At 47.1% G+C, this 19,949-nt stretch overlaps 1 protein-coding gene across 6 annotated transcripts in view; it reads left to right on the top strand.

Moving 5' to 3' along the window:
* PAICS (phosphoribosylaminoimidazole carboxylase and phosphoribosylaminoimidazolesuccinocarboxamide synthase) overlaps positions 1-19,949 on the top strand; it is a 1,368,496-nt gene that overhangs the window by 651,456 nt on the left and 697,091 nt on the right. The gene's annotated exons all lie outside the window — the stretch shown is intronic.

Genomic DNA, 19,949 nt, shown 5'->3' with positions numbered 1-19,949 from the left:
ACTGTGAATTCTGAAAAAAAACATATGATGTTGGAGCCGAGTCTAACTTCCTTTTTCTCATGAGACGCACGCAGTATTAGGTCCCTGTCTCTGTAGTTCATTATGCAAGCTATGATTGGCAGCAGGTCGTCTCCAGGTTTATGCTTGGACATTAAGGCTCTGTGTGCTCTCTCCACAGTGAACAGTGGGGATCAGCGGGGGTCTCCAAGTAGGTCCCTCAGCATATCCTTGACTGCCTTCTCAATGTTGCCCCTCAGCGCATCTTCCGGAACACCAATGATACGCACATTATTCCTTCTCGACCTAGACTCTAAGTCTTCACATTTCGTCTTTACTTACTTCACATCCTTGGTGAGTGTGGACACTGTTTCCTGAAGGGCCAACACTGTGGCCTCTGTGCTGCTTATGTGGTTCTCTGCCACAGTAATTCGTTGGGTTTCTTTCTCTAACTGCGCATGAATTGAATTGACACTTGCCGTGATATCGTCCAGTTTATTATTCACGGATGTGTCATGATGCCTACCCCCAGGCATCCGGACCAAGCCCATCAGCCCCGGGAGCAGGCATCTAGACATTTAGTAAAACCTCAGCAGCCCCGACTAGGGGCTATCTGGGTTCAGTCCTGGCGCCTTAGGTGCCAGGCCCATAGTAGAAATCAGTCCTGGCGCCTAAGGCGCCAGGCTCATAGTGTTTACTTACCTCAGGCAGACCATGCTGCAAATGACTCCAATCCAACATGAAGCCTGAAAGGGACTATTTTTCTACAGGGACTATTTTTTACTCGGGTGTAGTTCTAGGGACTTCTTTCCTGGGACTACTTTTGAGGCTATTTAAACCACGCCCGACCAGCAACAGACGCTTTGCGTTATTCTGCCTCCAGCAGCTTAACGCTCACCGTGCCTGCAGCCTGCATCCAGTCTTCTGCCACGCCCGCCTCGAATCCGGAGCTCCTAAAACAAAGAGGAAAGAAAGGGACAAGGTTAGAAAACTAACTTATTTCTATTCCACACTTGATTCTGGATCCATCTCGTCTCCGGACCTGTAAAGTACATCATTTCTGCACGCGCCGCACCTCCAGCTGCAGCGCCGCGCAATACTCACTAGTCTTCACAGCATCCTTCGGGTCGGCGCTGCCTCCATCATTTCTTTGCCAAACTTCGGCACCTAGGAGACAAAAGAAAACCACAAGGTGAGCCGAGGGAACCAACAAATATAATTCTTACCACCATAGACTTACCTGATTTACCACCAGAGGCATCCTTTTGTGACTCTCCATATTTTCACGTGCCGCATCTGTAAAGAGAGACAAAACAACACGTTTTCCTCGTGCAACATTTACCGGACAGTGCCGGGTAATACAGACTCTTACCTGAGCGCCACCAGCTGCCACAAGAGCATCTTTTCACGAGCCAGCTGCAAGACAAGAAAGGAAGGGGGGAACAAGAGTGAACATCGGACATATTGAACTCTATGAACTTAATACTTACTGGTCCTCACCAGGAACCTCAGAGTCAATACTCTCCGGAACTCTCCCAAGCCTTCAAACCAGTGAAGTAACTGGAATCGACGCGCCCCTGCAAATCCACGCAGGATGGAGAGCTCATCTTTCAAGAATATAAGGTGAGATTGCTGTGAGGGCATTTCAGAGGACTGTGGGGGTGCCATCACTTGAATCCACAAGTGGCTAAATCCCTCTCCACTTGCAGGAGAATATTTCTATGGGTTAAGCAGACAAGATTAGGAGGGCAGATCCAGTCAGTCATCGCTGCACTACGCATCACGTGGGTGGAGACCGCAGCTGTCCGGGTCCGACCGACGCCCCTGTGGGAGCCAGGTGAGCGTAACAGGATGCACACCCCTGTTGCATAGCTTCCATCATGAAGGTCAATGGGGTTCGAGGCCTGGCACACATTCACTGGAGCGGAGTCATCGGGTGTAATGGTGGCCTCCATGATTGGTCTTTGAGCGGGCTTGGTAAAGGGATCAATTGTACCCCCTTTCTTACCGCCTGAGCCCTTTGTCATATTGTAGCACTGGTAAGCGGGACCAGTGGGCTGAGCTGTAACGCTCACCTGATTCCCACGGAGGCGCCGACCCGTTCTGGACTGCTACAACTTCTTCCACGGTAAAGCGTAGTGCTTGGAAGATGGACTGGACTGGACCCCCAAACCTCGTCTGTCTGGCCCGTAGAATAATCCTTCTGTAGATGGGAAAAGGGAGTTAACTGTCTGCTAGATTGTGTGTGAGATTCCCCCCTTTTTCCCCTTCTCACCCTCCTCGAACCCTAGCTGTGCCTTCCGCAGATTCTCACCTTAATTTCTGTATGGACGAGCTCTCCATCCTGCTTCTGACGCAGGGGCGCGTAGATTTCCAGTTACTTCACTGGATCTCAGATTTGGCGAGGGTTCGATGTCTGCTTGCCTTTACCAAAATGCTGCCGTAAGTATATAGTTCAAAAGATCAAGTCTTATTTGTCCCTTGGCCTTTGTTTAATTTTCAGGGACTAGGTGAGGAATGGATTCGCCGAGGTAAGCTCAAGTGAGTACTTTTAATGAAGGTGTGCCGTAGTGGTTTGCTCCGACACCTTAACGAGTGTGTCTTATTTCCCCATAAATACGGAGGTACGGAAAAGCCAGAAAAGCCGCTCCAACCCGAAAAGGGAACTGAGGTCCCAACAAAATTCAGGTAAGACTTAAGTTGAGTAATCTGTCCTTTTGCAATTAGTTCGTTGCTCACCTTGTTTTGTCCTTTTTCTCCGTAGGTCTTGAATGCAACCGATGTCGCCTATGGGCGCTAAAAAGGTTGCCGGCGCCACGTGAAGGTAAGTGGAAGCGGCGCGGCAGAGTGAGAAGCGGAGCGCTTCTAACTATTGTCTTTCTTTTCCGTAGGTGCTGGGATGCGGCCGATGTCGCCTATGCGCGCTGAAGAGCTAGACAGCGCCATGTGAAGGTAAGTGGAAGCGGCGCTGCAGCGAGCGATGAGATGCGTTTCTAACCCATGACCTTCTTTTGCAGGATCGACGGAGTGAAGAATCCGGATGCTGGATGAAGGTAGGTAATGTCCTAATGCTTGCCTTTCTCTCCTTGCAGGTGTTCCAGGTGCTGGCGGGCGTGGCAGGAGCCAGGAGGCAGGAGCCGACTCGGTGAGCGTCCTGCTGCAGATGCAGAATAACGCGAAGCACGTGTGGCCATCCGGCGTTGTTTAAATAGCGTTGGAAGAGCTTCAGGTGAGTGTTCTTCCACTGGCCCCACCCGAGTAAGAAAAGAGTTCCTGAAAGAAAATAGTTCCTCCCCAGCCTTAGTTGGCTTGGAGCTTCAGACAGCATGGTCTGCCTCGGGTGAGTATGCAGCATGGTCTGCCTCAGGTGAGTTCACCCAAGCATTACCATATGTTCTGCCATGATGAGCCTGGCGCCTATGGTGCCAGGACAGATGCCTTTTATGAGCCTGGCGCCAAAGGCGCCAGGACAAGGTCCAAAGAGCCCCTATAGGGGTTTGCTGGGTCCTGCTTGGTGAGTATGAAGTCTGCTTCCGGCGACGCTGGGCCTGACCTGGCTCCTCGGGAGCAGGCATCATGACAGCACTCCCCCCCAAGGCCCCTCCCAAGGTTGTTTTCCCCGGGGGTTTTGGTTTGTCTGGGAAGGTCCGGTGAAATGTTTTAATTAACCGAGGAGCATGTACATGGTCATGGGGTTCCCATGACCTCTCTTGAGGCCCGTAACCCTTCCAATCGATTAGATAGAAAAGCCTTGATCTTATCATTTTAGAATGCAAAATGTTCTTCACCTCGAACTCAGGTTCTCCCTCCACTTGAATGGGTTCTGGAGGCTTGATTAGTCTGGTTCCAGGTTGCACAGGTTTCAAAAGTGACACATGAAAAACAGGATGTATTCGCATATGAGCTGGTAAATCCAGTTTAACGGCCACAGGATTGATTATGGCCGTAATGGAATATGGTCCCAGGTATTTGGGATTAAAAGTTCGAGGTCCTTTGAGTGATAAGTGTCTGGTAGCCAGCCAGACTTGGTCCCCAATCTGGTACTGAGGTGCCTCACTTCGATGCCGATCAGCACTTTTATTGTATCTTTTCTTGGCTTGTTGTAAATGTTCAGTTGCTTCTTTGAAGGCTTTGGTAATTGCGGTATGCAGCTGGTCCACTGCGGGTGTTCCGAGATCATGAGGTGGATCCAGGTCAGAGGTTCGAGGGTGAAGCCCATATAAAGTGTAAAAAGGACTTTGCCCAGTTCCAGAGTGCACAGAATTATTATATGCATATTCAGCTATCCAAAGAATGTCTTTCCAGTTACTTTCAGATTGTTGCAGCATACAACGTAAATATTGTTCGCGAGTCTGGTTCGTTCTTTCTGTTTGACCATCGGTCTGGGGGTGATGACTGGTTGATAGTCTTACACCTATTTGTGCCAATTGACAACATCTACGCCAAAAGTGGGAAATAAATTGGCTTCCTCGATCTGAAATCAACACAGACGGAAATCCGTGTAACCGGACAACATTTTCAAGGAATTCTTTAGCTAGAACCGAAGCTGAAGGTAAACCTTTTAATGGAATGAAGTGTGCCATCTTGGAGAATAAATCCACAATAACAAGAATAGTGTTATATCCTGAACAGGGGGGTACGTCCGTAATAAAATCCAATGACAGGGTGTGCCAGGGCGATGGTGGAATGTCTAACGGTTGAAGAAGACCGGCTGGTCTTTTCTTTTGGCCTTTATTTTGGGCACACACACCACAGGACATCACAAATGATTTTTCATCTTTTCGCCAAGAAGGCCACCAGAATTGTCTTTTCACCTTTTCCTCAGTTTTGGTAATGCCGGGGTGTCCCTCTATTAGTGTATCGTGATAACAAATAACAAGAAACAACTAGCTTTTGTAAATCCGTGTGTGGAAGAAATAATCGTCCTCGGAAATAAGGTAAATCGTTATCTATAGTAAAATCAGATCCCTTTTGAACCCAGTCCTGCAATTCTGTTGGGTCCAGGAGTTGTTTAACTCCAGTTTGGATATTTTCTAGCGATTGTGAAGAAGTCATACCTAAGATCCTCTGTTCGGGAATTATCGGCACAGGCTCTGAGTTAGTGACTGTGTCCCCCATTCCAATTCGGGATAGAGCATCCGCTTTGCCATTTTTACAGCCAGGACGGTAGGTGATTATGAAATGAAATTCAGCAAAAAACAGAGCCCAACAGAGCTGTCGAGATGACTGAGTCTTGGCGGTTTTCAAGTACTGTAAATTCCGATGGTCGGTGATCACCGTGATGGTATGTCTTGCGCCAAGGAGATAATGTCGACAGGCCTTAAAAGCAGATTTAATCGCTAACAGTTCTTTGTCCGTGATGGCGTAGTTAATCTCGGGAGCCGAGAATTTTCTGGACCAGAACGCAACGGGATGCAGTTGGTTAGTCTCTGGGTCCCTTTGAGAAAGGACAGCTCCCATAGCTAGACTGGATGCGTCGGTTTCGACGATATAAGGGAGATCCGGGCGCGGGTGTTTCAATACGGGTGCAGAAGTAAATTTAGCTTTTAGTTCTTAAAAGGCTTGCTCAGCTTCTTTAGACCATTCAAAACGTTTATTTTTTCTTAAGAGTGCAGTGATGGGTTGAACCACCCGTGAAAACTCCGGAATGAACCTGCGATAAAAATTGGCAAAGCCAAGCATGCTTTGTACACCTTTTACAGAGCTGGGTGATGGCCATTTGAGGATAGCATCCACTTTTCGTGAGTCCATGTGGACTCCTTTAGGTGTCAGGATAAAACCTAGAAATTCGACTTCCGTGACATGGAAAACACATTTTTCAAGTTTAGCAAATAGTTTGTGTTGGCGCAATTTCTCGAGGACTGCCCTGACATGGTTTCGATGATCAGATTCTGAAGAGGAGTATACAAGAATGTCATCGATGTATACGATAACACAAACATCGATGAGTTCCCTGAGGACATCGTTCATGAAATATTGGAAGGCAGCCGGTGCATTGCACAGTCCAAAAGGCATAACTTGGTACTCGAACAACCCATATTTAGTGCGGAAGGCAGTTTTCCATTCATCGCCTTCTTTGATTCGCACTAGATGGTAAGCCCCCCGGAGATCTAGCTTGGTGTATATGCAGGCATCTTTCACTTGGTCAAGGAGTTCAGGGATCAAAGGCAAAGGGTATCTGTTTTTGACAGTTATCTGGTTCAGTGCGCGGTAGTCTATACAAGTTCTGAGATCGCCTTCTTTTTTTGGTGCGAAGAATAAAGCCGAGGATGCAGGAGACTTAGACGGGCGAATAAAACCATTGGCTAAGTACTGGTCCAGATATTGTCGTAAATGAAGATTCTCGGGCTCGGTAAGGGCATAGATCCTGCTGCAAGGGGGTGTTGCACCGGGTAGTAGATCTATCTGGCAATCGTATGACCTGTGGGGCGGTAGAGTATTGGCCTGTTCCTTTTGGAAGACGTCTTGAAACTCTTGGTACTCTGGCGGTATTTGCAAACTGACAGGAGTTACGGTAGCTAGGCCAATGCTTGTATTTCGTGGATAGCAGGTTTGTACCCACTCTGGAAAGGTTATTCTCTTTGCTCGCCAATCAATTTGAGGATTGTGTGTTTCCAACCAAGGGATTCCTAGAATTACTTGAAATTGCGGAGCCTTGATTACGTCAAACACCATTGCCTCCCGATGCCCGTCTTGACCCAGCAATGTCACTTCCGTGGTGGAGTGAGTTACCGGCCCAGAGGCGATTTCGGTTCCATCCACAGTGGTGATGACGTCTTTATTGGTTTTAGGGCAAAGAGGGAGGTTCATCCTAGAAGCCAATTCACGATCCACGTAGTTTCCTATAGCCCCACTATCGATGTATGCCTTAATTGCATGCAACCGCTCAGGCTGCTTTGGATTTACGAGGACCATTGGCATGTTGAAGTGCGAGGTCAAAGAGTTGGTTTTTAAGCTCGGCAAGCGGACCTCTACGCTTGTCGGGCATGGTCGTTTCCCGGCTCAGATTCTACAAGATCTTTATCCGTGGCTCCTACCGCCTTTTTGGGCGGTTTTACAGGGCAGTTTCGTAAGAAGTGTCCTGAAGTTCCACAGTAGAGGCACAATTGCATTTGCCGTCTTCTTTCACGCTCCCTTTGGGTCAAAGGTCCCTTGACTACTCCAATCTGCATAGGTTCAGTAGCATCGACACCCTTGGGGTGAACCTGGGCTTTGGCAAAAACCCGGGTTTCAAACTTGGACCGATCTGCTTTTCTGTTTTGAAGCCTGTTATCCAGATGGACCACTAAGTCAATATAGTCCAAGCAGTCCTGGGGTGGATTTACGACCTGGGCCAAGACATCTTTAAGTTCTCCACGTAGACCTCGATGGAATAGCGTAATTCTCTTATCCTCGGGCCATCTTGTTTCCACAACTAACCTATTGAAGGTCGCAATGTAAGCTAAGAGGTCCAGATTACCCTGTCGTAGAGATAGGAGTTCGTTGTCCAGGGCCTGTCCCTGAGAATGCCTCGCAAAAAGTCTTTCCATACTTGTCTGGAAGGCTTGAAAGTTCTGAAGGATCGGGTCGTCTTGAGTAACCAATGAGATTGACCAATCAGCTGCGCTGCCGCTGAGATAAGAAAGTACAAAGGCTACCTTGGTTTGGTCATTCGGGAAGGCCCCAGGTCTGCAGAGAAAATGCAATCGGCATTGATTCATAAATACTGCGAATCTTTTGGGATCTCCAGCAAAACGTTCAGGCGAGGCCAGTGGCACGTTTCCAGGTAGATTGATTTGCACTGGATTAGTTGACGCCACGGGGGTGAAACTACCCCCTGAACTTGGTAGAGGAGTTTGACCAGCTTGACTCTGCAACAGCTGGCAGGCAAGATCATCAGTTCGTTCCTTTGACACAATTAACTCCCTCCTGAGGGCATTCGTCTCCTGGCGAGCGGAATGAACTTCGGCCCGTAATTCCCCTAATAGCTGGGCCAGCTGGTCTGTCTCGGAAGTTTCCATGGCGCCTGGGTAGGAAGTTATTGGTAGGCTTTGCGTTCTGTACCGCTCACCTGATTCCCAAGGAGGCGCCGACCCGTTCTGGACTGCTACAACTTCTTCCACGCTAAAGCGTAGTGCTTGGAAGATGGACTGGACTGGACCCCCAAACCTCGTCTGTCTGGCCCGTAGAATAATCCTTCTGTAGATGGGAAAAGGGAGTTAACTGTCTGCTAGATTGTGTGTGAGATTCCCCCCTTTTTCCCCTTCTCACCCTCCTCGAAACCTATCTGTGCCTTCCGCAGACTCTCACCTTAATTTCTGTATGGACGAGCTCTCCATCCTGCTTCTGACGCAGGGGCGCGTAGATTTCCAGTTACTTCACTGGATCTCGGATTTGGCGAGGGTTCGATGTCTGCTTGCCTTTACCAAAATGCTTCCGTAAGTATATAGTTCAAAAGATCAAGTCTTATTTGTCCCTTGGCCTTTGTTTAATTTTCAGGGACTAGGTGAGGAATCCGTGTGGAGGAATGGATTCGCCGAGGTAAGCTCAAGTGAGTACTTTTAATGAAGGTGTGCCGTAGTGGTTTGCTCCGACACCTTAATGAGTGTGTCTTATTTCCCCATAGGGGCCGGGGTACGGAAAAGCCAGAAAAGCCGATCCGACCCGAAAAGGGAACTGAGGTCCCAACAAAATTCAGGTAAGACTTAAGGTGAGTAATCTGTCCTTTTGCAATTAGTTCGTTGCTCACCTTGTTTTGTCCTTTTTCTCCGTAGGTCTTGAATGCGACCGATGTCGCCTATGGGCGCTGAAAAGGTTGCCGGCGCCACGTGAAGGTAAGTGGAAGCGGCGCGGCAGCGTGAGAAGCGGAGCGCTTCTAACTATTGTCTTTCTTTTCTGTAGGTGCTGGGATGCGGCCGATGTCGCCTATGACCGCTGAAGAGCTAGACAGCGCCACGTGAAGGTAAGTGGAAGCGGCGCTGCAGCGAGCGATGAGATGCGTTTCTAACCCTTGACTTTCTTTTGCAGGATCGACGGAGTGAAGAATCCGGATGCTGGATGAAGGTAGGTAATGTCCTAATGCTTGCCTTTCTCTCCTTGCAGGTGTTCCAGGTGCGGGCGGGCGTGGCAGGAGCCAGGATGCAGGAGCCGACTCGGTGAGTGTCCTGCTGCAGATGCAGAATAACGCGAAGCACGTGTGGCCATCCGAGCGTGGTTTAAATAGCCTTGTAAGAGCTTCAGGTGAGTGTTCTTCCACTGGCCCCACCCGAGTAAGAAAAGAGTTCCTGAAAGAAAATAGTTCCTCCCCAGCCTTAGTTGGCTTGGAGCTTCAGACAGCATGGTCTGCCTCGGGTGAGTATGCAGCATGGTCTGCCTCAGGTGAGTTCACCCAAGCATTACCATATGTTCTGCCATGATGAGCCTGGCGCCTATTGTGCCAGGACAGAGGCCTTTTATGAGCCTGGCGCCAAAGGCGCCAGGACAAGCTCCAAAGAGCCCATATAGGGGTTTGCTGGGTCCTGCTTGGTGAGTATGAAGTCTGCTTCCGAGGACGCTGGGCCTGACCTGGCTCCTCGGGAGCAGGCATCATGACAGAGCAGTCAGTCTTTCACCATGTTGAGACCCGTTTGTTGTCTGCTCTCCAGTTGGGTTGCGACCGGCTCTGTACTTTCAATGGAGTGGCTGATCCCCCCCTCTCACTCTGCTGATTGCTATGGTGTTACCACGCCTAGTCAGCCAAGCCGTGGCAATGATGTCACCTGGGCATTCCATCGGGTGTGTGATGCGGTAGGATCAGTAGTGTCCTGGATCATCTGTATGTGCCTTCACGCAAAATGGCTGCTCCGCTGTCCAGCCCTCCCTTTGCCTGTGTTGTGGTGCTGTTCCCTTATTGATAATTGCGGGCATGGGGAGGGGGGGAGTTTAACCACCCGGCAGTCTGGGTCTCAATTATGTCCAGTGACCGGGCTTGTACGTGGGGATTCCACTTACCGTATGCTCGATCCAGAAAGCGATCTGTTCTTCTCGGAGCCCCGAGGCCCCTCTGTTATGCTGGTGCCACCCTGTCTCAATCCCGCTGCGCTGTATCGAGGGCAGCAGGTGATGTTGCCCTGTCCCCAGCCCGGTGTCGAGGCCATCCAGGCTAGGCGCTTGCCAGCGTCTCTTGCCGGCGTCTCTTGCAGGCATCGGCAATCGATCACCGCCCCACTTGGCAGTCACCTCCTCGCGACTGTGCAGCCTGTGGTGTCTGCACGTCGGTTGTATGGGATCTGTCTCCGATTACGATCTGAAACTTTGTCGGCAGGTACTCTGGCTGCCAGCCTGTTGATATTGCGGATTAATATAGCATCTTCTCTGCTATGGCCAGATTATTTCCACTCAATAGCTCCACTCATCATGGAGTGTATACACGGTGGGCCATCTTGGCTTGCCGTGCAACAGCACCCCCGACTCACTGTACCTAAGAACCACCCTGCATCCCCTCCTGAGTGCTTAAGCCTTGGTTGCTCGTCCATGCTACCATATAGAGAACCTTGGATGAGGACTGGGTGCTCTGTGCCTTTGTCACAACCATATAGAGTGCAGAAGTACAGATACCCCCCTCCAGTCTTTACAGTTACGTTGACAGATATATCCAATTCTGTGTTCACCCTCATGAATGTACTTGAAGTCTTTGGGATCTTGATTAATTACCCCAAATCTGAGTAATTTAATATTTTATTAACTCTGAAGATGGAAATGCAACTTAATTGCAAAAGGCCCCATAGAATGAAATGGCGAAACAATAGATTATTTAGCAGTTTGTATTACCACCTCACCGGGAACACTATATCAAACTAACTTCTTGGTGCTGCTTAATGAAAAGATGGGTGATATTTATAGATGGAATAATAAGGAGCTGTCATGGACTGGGCGAGAGGTGGCAATCAAGATGAATCTAATACCTAGACTTTTATATATTTGTCAGTCTCTCCTACTTTCTTTGAAAAAAAATATATTCATATTTATTTGGAAAGGGTAGAGAGCCAGCCTTCTGAAAAAAGTACTAGGAACACCAGAAATGTGGCATTTTAAGTCCCATACATGTACAGATAGAACTTGGCGGCACAAATCTGACAGATCTTCTCTTGGGGATGCAACCTATCTTGTATTAAATGGGGACATATTGAGCAGGCAGTCCTCTCCTCCCCAATTACCATTCATGGACTTGACCAAACATCTAAAAAAATCTTCTATACTAGCTACTACCAGAAACTCGATCACTTATTGGAACAAAGCTATGCAGAGATGGAGAGCACCCCGTGGGTTAGGGCTGCTGTCATCTGCATTAGGCAATCCTGCATTTAAGCCTGGGGTGGCTAAAGGCGAATTTTGACACTTGGGTCTGGAGCCTTAAAATGCTTAGAGCAACTATACGCAGAGAAATCCCCACTGACATTCATACAATGTAAAGCCAAATATCAACTAGATACAAATGAGAGATTCCACTACTCTCAACTTCGCCATTGGGTCTCCCATCAACAGGTCAAGGATAGGGGAACCAGAGACAGAAACGCCCTAGAACTTTCTCGCAGGATTGAGGAAGGCAAAAATCTCCACACTTCATAAGCTATGAGAGCACCTTGATCCTGGTGAGAAATGATCATATATGATGAAATGGGCAAATGAGATTGGGGGCCAAATCAGTGGGGAAATGTGGAGCCGCATATGGGCACGTATTCAAACTTCTTCCACATGTACCGTGAATAGAGAGTGCCTATACAAACTTCGTTGTAGATGGTACCTACCTCCCACCAGGATTCAATAAAATCGTCCTACCCCTCAACTTGATGGGGAGGATTTGGAGAATAAGGGAATCTGATACACATTTGGACATGCTCCAAGGCACGTGTCTTCTGTAAAGAAGTGCTGTACCAAATAACACCAATCAGTGGAATTACAGTAATGATGGATCCATTAGAATTCTGTTAGGGGAGACGCAAAAATCTACCCAATGTCTGGACACCTAGCTGCCCTCATTGCCCACCTTCCAGTTAAGGCTACAATTACAATCACGAGCAACTGGAACAATCCCAAAGGCCCAATTCTACAAATGTGGCAGGAAGATTTTAGACATTCTTGCAGCCGAGAAGATCACCGCCCTATCAACGGGCTACTATGCAAAGTATGTGAATATCTGGCTCCCATTTATTGAATACTCTAATAACCTTCCCTCAATAGTATATAAACCGAACCTGTTTAGGCCCTTCTCATTGGTTTAAAATATAAGAACCCACAAAAAAGGGGACACAGATTGTCTACTTCCCGCTAGTGGGGTTGAGAATGAGAGAAATGTCAATCTCAATCTGAATTTCTATCTCTATCTCCATCTGTTCATCATGGTATACTCATGCTTAGCTTGTATCGTAATATCTATTACCGCCGGTCTATGTTGTCAAAGATTGAAAATTGATATTGTATATTATGAAATGTATTGTTTGATAATGCATTGCAGATGAAATGTTTAAATAAATGTTTTTTTTTTAAAGAAATTGGGAGACATCAGAGGAACAGAGGATGAAGATGAAGGCAGTAGGAGTAGTAAAGGAAGGTGAAGTTGTAGGGAGAAAATTAGTGAAAGAGGGACATCAGGCAGTAGGAGGGAGTGAACTGTGCATGGGTGTTAGGAAGGAGACCGGGTCAGGCAGGGTGTCTGTAAGACAGAAACCATTACCGCTATAGAATACTAACCCCTGGCTAGATTAGGGAGCGTCTAAGAAGTCCCTAAGGGAGTCTAGATAGAGAAGGCATTCTGCTTTTAGGTCCTCATCTCCAGTATCAGACAGAACCTAGACAGTGTAGAAGAAACAAGCAGTATATTCTAACCTGGGGTTTAGATACACCTTGCGTTAGAAAGTTTAGTTACACCTGGAGTTAGGGAGGAGATGTTTTTATGAACAGAGTAAGGGACAGCCATAGGTTTCAACAATTCAACAATTCAATAAAAACCCTTCAACTATCTCAGATTGGAGTATTCGCACCCGGGAAAGACAGATTGACCAATCACAATCTGCCTTTCAAGGGCACGATACTTTCACCGCCTGCACCCGTGGCAAAAAATAGAAAAGAGACTATATCCCTTTTCGAATGACGGCAGCCATTTTGGAACATGTTTTGTATGGTTGCAGTCATCCAAAAAGGGACCTTGTCCCTTTCCAATTTTAATGGCGGTGGCCATTTTGTTTCATTTTTGTTTTCTCTGATGGGAGATGGACTTGCGTTGAGCTGATCTCCTGTCGGACCAAATAAAAAGGAACACCATCCGCACCCCGGTAAATCCCGGGGTGCAAATAGCTTTCACCCCCTTGGCAGTGGGCTGACATGGCCGGTAGTGGCTCACACCCCTCAACCTTGGTGATGGCTGGTAGGCTGTTACCGCCCATGTCAGCCCCCACCATAGGGATGAAAGCTACATTTTTTAAGCGGTCCGTAACACAGCATTAAAGATATTGCAGAAGATGGCCTTTTGCTTTAAGATCCTTTGGGGTATTTTGGCATTACACCCAAAGCATCAGGATTGTCAAAGTTACCCAGAATGCTCAGTGCATTGTTGGGAACTGGTAGAATGTCACTGCCACAGGTATCAGTGTTTTACTGGCAAAAGTTCACTTTAAAGTAAAAATGGCAAAACATAATATTTGGGATGTTTTTATGCTTGAGAAATTAAATTACTTGATTCATAGTAATGCTGAGATGTTTATGGAAGATTGGAGGCCTTTTGTCGCTCTGTTCATCTAATCCCACGACTTTATATACACCCAAATCCGTGAATTCTTTCTATTATTCATTGTGAGTGGGATGGTACCACGATTTGGTGCTGTGTATGTGAAGTTAGTGTATCATCAGCCTGTAAAGGAGTAAATTAGCTATCCTCTTTCATGTCTGCTCAACCTAATATGGGGGTTGGGTGAAGCTGGCCTGTGCACTGCTGGAAGTGGGGGCTGTTAGGGAAAAGTTTCTCTACCTGTGAGACCCCCAGCACTTTTTGGTGGATTTATGTACCCTTTTCTTGTTCTCCTTAATCAAGGGAGCCTTTTCCCTGTCATTCATTCTTTTAGCTCTGACCATGGGAACCCTGTTCATTGTGTTTTTACTTTGTTCAATGGAGTCTTGCTTTACTTCATACTTTTTTTAAGGCATCTGTGTTTCACTTTTGCAGCACACAGCACCATTTGTGCAGTGTTCCTGTGAGCCCTTTGGACTCTCCTTTTTACATTCTTTTATTTTCCTTAAGAACTACTGTTCTCAAGGTTAGAGGGATACTTTTTATCCTTCTTAGCTTTTCCTTTTGTGAGATCAGCACACACCACCCTATTTGGAGTGCTAAGGGGATACCAAGTATCCCCTTTGTCACTGTTCCTGTAACATTTTTGTTACAGTGACACGCATACATTTATGGCTGGTGGCAGTTGATGTGTTCTATCGACTTTTGTGCAATTTTTGCTTGCAGGCTGTCTTCACAGCTGCGGTTATGCACAGAAGGATCACCGTTGGCCAAAAATGGTGGCTTTTTTTTATCACCATTTCCTGTGTGCTTGTCATTTCTTGGTCCTTCTTCTGCCATCCTGGGTGGCGGAGGTCCTGGTTTGAGTTTTGTCTTTGGTAGGAATCCTTTGTGAAGCCTTCTGAGGCTCCAGTGTACCTGCGGGGACAGGAAACATGAGAGGATACCAGTGGGGGGCTGATTGGACAGCCACCCGCCCCTTTCTGTAAACTGCAGGGATAGTTTGCAGATGATGAGTGTGGGTTCTTGATAAAAGGCGAGGATCCTGAGGCAAAAGACAAGTCGACCACTGGAACAGAAGAACCAAAGAAGAAGATGACCAGAGACGCATGCAGCCCCTTCCAACAACCGCAAAGAGGCTACTGCTGTCCTGACCCATTTTCTAATCGACAGAGGAGCTCCGAAGAGGACGACTATTTCTCTTTGGCTAGTGGGACCAATCAGCCATAAGACGACCTGCAAGATGAGCCATCCCATGACATGCTGGGCTGCAAACCGCCTAATATGTAAATTAGAACTTTGCTCCTCAATTCTGCCTTAATTGAATATTTCATTGCAGCATGTAGCTTGAACCGCGTACTACTCCTTTCGAAATAGAAGGCGTTCTTATCGCACTACAATTCCCAGGTGAACTTGTAGTTCCCTTGGGTATTTCCTTTCCAACGGGCGCAACAGTGCCAGCGCCACATCGTGAAGCCGGTCCGTGGCGTACGTGTGTACTCAAAAAACGCTAGTAATTCTCATATCGGTAAGTTGTTAGGCACATTAGCTGTTTTTGACAGAGTATTTAGTGTTGCTTCACGGTATACTATTCTTAGGATGAGCTACTTGTATTCGCGAGATGCCCTACTTCTTTTTAGGGGCATGAGTCAAGGTTTCTTGTCACTTTGCACTCTGAACAAAACCAAAGGTGCTAATATTATTCGAAAAACGGTAGCGTCTACTATTTTTACTACGGCTCTGGTTGGTTTGACCCACAAAGTAGCTCTAATTAATGCCAGGTCAGCCATTAAGAATGCAGTGGCGATTAATGGCTACATTGAAGCACATGATATTGATATTTTAATGATCATATAATCGTGGTTTACCAACTCGTGCCAGTCATATTTCCACTTACTCGTACCAGATATGTACCGGATAAAATGGCTTAATAGAGAACAAAAAATAGAGAGCCAGTCACTGATACTATCCCAATTTGCTTTGACAGTATCTTTGTACTACTAAAATGGAGGTGAACCAACTCCATGTTCTTTATGCACCCTGTTATCAAAGGCAGCACATCCTTTTAGTATGCTGCAAAGCCTTAGAGTCTCATAAGCACAAAGGTGTGGGATAACATATGACGGCGGATGGTGGAGGACAACAAACTATGGTGAATGAAAGATGGGGCGTGTTTTTTTTGTATTTGTTTATTATTTATATTGCACACTGAACCCTAGGGTAACTGGGCGCTTGAAAAACCTAGAGGTTACATACATGGTGAGGCAATATACAATGACAGCAAATATAGAGACAGAGATTGGGACCATGGTTACAGATGGGTCAGACAACAGGCGACATTGTGTCATAGCATAAATAAGCAGTAGTCAGATAAGCAAAAACGGTAACATATTAATGTAAGGGCTTGTTGCTCAGCCATTTTTAATTCTAGCTTTGAAGGTGAGGAAGGAGGGTTCTTGTTTGAGAGGGATGGGAATAGAGTTCCAACGTTTGGCAGCTTCGACTGGGAAGCTGGCTCCTCCAGCTGTTTTTAGGTTGAACCTTAGAACCACAAGGTTTTGAGAGTGAGACGATCTGGTGGTATGTGAGGGTTGGTGTTTGCAGATTTTATCAGACAGATATTTAGGGGCTGTGTTTGTGAGGCATTTGTGCGTGATGGCCAGGGTGCTTAGTGTGATTCTGTCACAAATGGGCAATCAGTTGGCGTTGTGTCTGTGAGTGGAGATACGGCAAGATCTGGGTAGACTGAGTGCTGCTCTCAGTGAGTTATTCTGCAGTACCTGGAGTCTATTTAGGTTGTGTTCCGAGGATCCTAGGAACAGTGTGTTGCAGTAGTCTAATTTAGACAATGCAAGTGCTCTGGCTAATGTTAAGCAACTACTTGTAGATAAGTACAATTTACAGCTGTTGATCAGTTTGTTTGTGTAAGCTGTGGAGGACGCCACACTGCTGACTTGTTTTTTTAGTGATAAAGTTGAGTCGAGGTAGACCCCTAGTGTTTTTATCTCTTTGGATACATTGACTATGTTGCTGTCAATGCTGAAAGAAGAGTACCTGGTGTCAAGTTTATTCAGTCGTACCTAAGTGCCCATGATCATTAACGCAGTCTTGCTTTGTCACAGGACGAGGGATCAACAGATGATTCGCAGCCAAGTTGTAACCTTCAAGGGTGTTTATCATACAGCTGAAAACAAATGGTTTATGAACATGTAAGGCTGCTGGACAGAAACGAAACAAAACAATATCAATCAGCCTACTCTGTAGAATCATGGCCTTCAGTCCTCCCATCTCTCCCTTGGACTCTGCCTTCCTGTTTGGAAGAACATTGTCCTTAGCCTCGTGGTTATATGTGTCCGACACTTCTATCTTGGCAGTTGTAGATGCATGCTTGCCTTTCATAGTTGTTGACAGGATGTCACTCTTCACCTTAAAGAAATACAGACACTACCTCCCATGGTGTCTTTGGTCATCTAGGCTCTCTGAGAGTTTAGGATTATTGAGCTTAATCTTCTTCTAGCTGTTTAAGACCTCCTTGAGACAACACCCCACCAAGCTAGGAGCTTCCCTGTTGCCTTGGGCCTTGACCAGCCCTCTCTCACCTTGCTCTCCCTCTTGATGCTTTGCAATGTACTGTCTTCTTCCTCCACTAGCCCTCTCCTTCTCTAGATTCCTCCTTTCAGGTCCTGGTTTCCAGCTTCTCCTCACTCTCCTCTCCTGGCTGCCCCCCCGACTTCCGTTTTGCCACCTCTTCTCCACCCCTCTGCTGATGTTGTTTGCTTCTAATCTCCTCCTAACTACTCCCTCTCAAGTCCATCACCTCCTCTCCTTTCTTCTCTACTGGCGCTCCTCTTGTTCACCTCGTTTCCTCTGCCTTTTTGGTTATGTTGTCCTTCTCTTCCAGATGGCTCTTCTCCTTCTCCTTTACCTCCTCTTCTCCCTCTTGTTGTTAACCCCTTATTCACACATCTCCTCTCCTGCTCCATCACCTCTTTCGTCACCTCTCTACCATTTTTCTCCTCTCCGCTCCACCATGCACTTCCTCTCTTTTCTCACCTCCAATTCCTAACTTCCATCATCCTTCTTTTCTCATGCTCCCTTTTAACCACCAATATTGATTGATTGATTGATTTGTTTATTTATAGAGCGCCTTACACCAAGGCACTGTACAATGGAACAACTAATACAGAGAACAACAACAAACATTGGGAGCAAAAATTACATCATGAATCATTCGACAATAAAACAGTGCAAAGAGCAATTAACTGAGCGGGAGGGGAAGTGGAGTGGGAGTAGGATTGGTGAGGGGGGTCAAGAGAAGGATAGAACGAGTGAAAAATGGAAGGGAGAGAGAGTGAAATAGGAGTGGGGAGAGAGGAGTTAGAAGAGGGAAAGAAGGGGGGAGGGAGAGAGGACAGGGGAGACCTTCAAGGTGGAGAATGGAGGAGAAGGGATTTAAGGGAAGTGCGAAATGAGGGGAGGGTCGTGAAAGAGCGGATTGAGAGGAGGAGTGAGTTCCAGTGAAGAGGAGCAAGGAGTTGGAAGGAGCGGAACCGGGAGGAAGCACAGGGGGAAGGAGGTACAGTGAGGAGGAAATGGTCAGCAGAACTAAGAGAGCGAGAGGGGGAGTAAAAGGTGAGAAGGAAAGAGAGATAAGGAGGAGCAAGTCCATGTAGGGATTTGAAAACAAGGCAGAGAAAGCAACATTTTAGCTGTAAGTGGAAAGGTAGCCAGCGAAGGTGAGAGAGCGAGGAGGAGATGGAGTCACGGAAGGTAAGGAGACAAAGGGTACGAACAGCGGAGTGGTAAATGGATTTAAGGGGGGGCAAGCTGAGATGCAGGAAGTCCAAAGCTAAAGGAGGAGCAGTAGAAGAGTTGGGAAAAGATGAGAGAGGAGATAAGGAGTTTGGTCGCATGGAATGTGAGGGAGGGACGGATTTTGCGAATGTTGTAGAGGTGGTATCGGCAGGAGCGGGAGGTAAGTGAAATGTGTTGTGAAAAGGTGAGAGAGGAGTCAAATAGAACACCTAGATTACGAGCACGGGAGGAGATAGGGAGGTTGGAAGGAGGAAAGTGGATGAAAGGGGGAGGCGAGGGAGGAGGAAGTGTGTTAGAAGGGAAGGGAATTCCATCCCACTAGTTGGTTCAGTGATTAATATGTTTCAACTAGTTGCCACTGGTAACAAAATGCTGTGATTGGTGCTTGCTGTAGGGAACTAGAAAGCTGTCAGCTAATTGTCATCTGTGAGTGGGGCCGGAGTGTGTCTGAACACCAAGATTTTATTAAGTTCAGATGCCATATTGGATTAAAATGGCTCAGGTTGCATTTGTGGGAAGCAGGTGTGTTCCGAGTGTCTTCCGAGTTGCCTCCAATCTGCTTGGGCCTTCCCAATCTTGTTATGGGTGGAGGTAGAACCTGTGCATGTAAGACACCTGTCGATTACTGCAGTTGTCCAAATCAGTTTCTGTTTCCCTATACTGTGCTCCACAGATACCGTCAAGGCCCTGGTGTTCCATCTTTGTAAAGCAAAACAGTGTCTGAGCTGTGTTTAAATGATATTATTTTTGTTTTCTTGAAAGTCCTTCACATTCTCTTGCCTGGACTTTCTGGGGATCGTAACGTCTGCAAGGGTCACCTCCTTATATAACAAAAGGGTTTTCATGACTATGGCAGAGGTTATTATATCTTTCCACTGCACAACCATCAGTGGACTATATAGCCCACCTCTATTCTCTTGGGAATGACCACCCCACACAGGTTCTCTCATCCCTTCAGAGCTAATCAGTGAATCACAGCGTTTGAGATAGCTACTTCTCAGGAAGCTTTTCACTGCCTTTCAAGTAATACTATTCTGGGATGACCAGGCACTGTGAGTAACTAGGAAGGAAATGATGGATTTAAGGCTGCTGATAGACTGGGGCTCTTTGGGGATCCTTCATTTGCCTCCTCTGTGCTCTAAACCATGGAGCGGGTAGTGGCATGTGGCCACCAAGCTCACCCCAGTCCCATTGTGCAGCCTCTGACATGTTACTTTGTCACTGTGGGTGGTTTGGGACAGCAAAGCGGTGTTGGGAAGACAGATTGGGAGTTGATGAGTGGGGGTGGTACAACAGGCGGAGGTTGGGTGGGGCAGGGTTTGATGATGCATGGTGTGCTGTGGGGTAGGAAGGTGGGGTGGCAATAGATGGAAGTCAGCAGGGTGTGAGATAACAG

This window comes from Ambystoma mexicanum, chromosome 6q (assembly GCF_040938575.1).
Source record: "Ambystoma mexicanum isolate Mex_15411 chromosome 6q, UKY_AmexF1_1, whole genome shotgun sequence".
NCBI classification, from domain to species: Eukaryota; Metazoa; Chordata; class Amphibia; order Caudata; family Ambystomatidae; genus Ambystoma; species Ambystoma mexicanum.
Note: the sequence above shows the minus strand (reverse complement) of the source record. Positions and strands in the feature narration are given on the sequence as shown.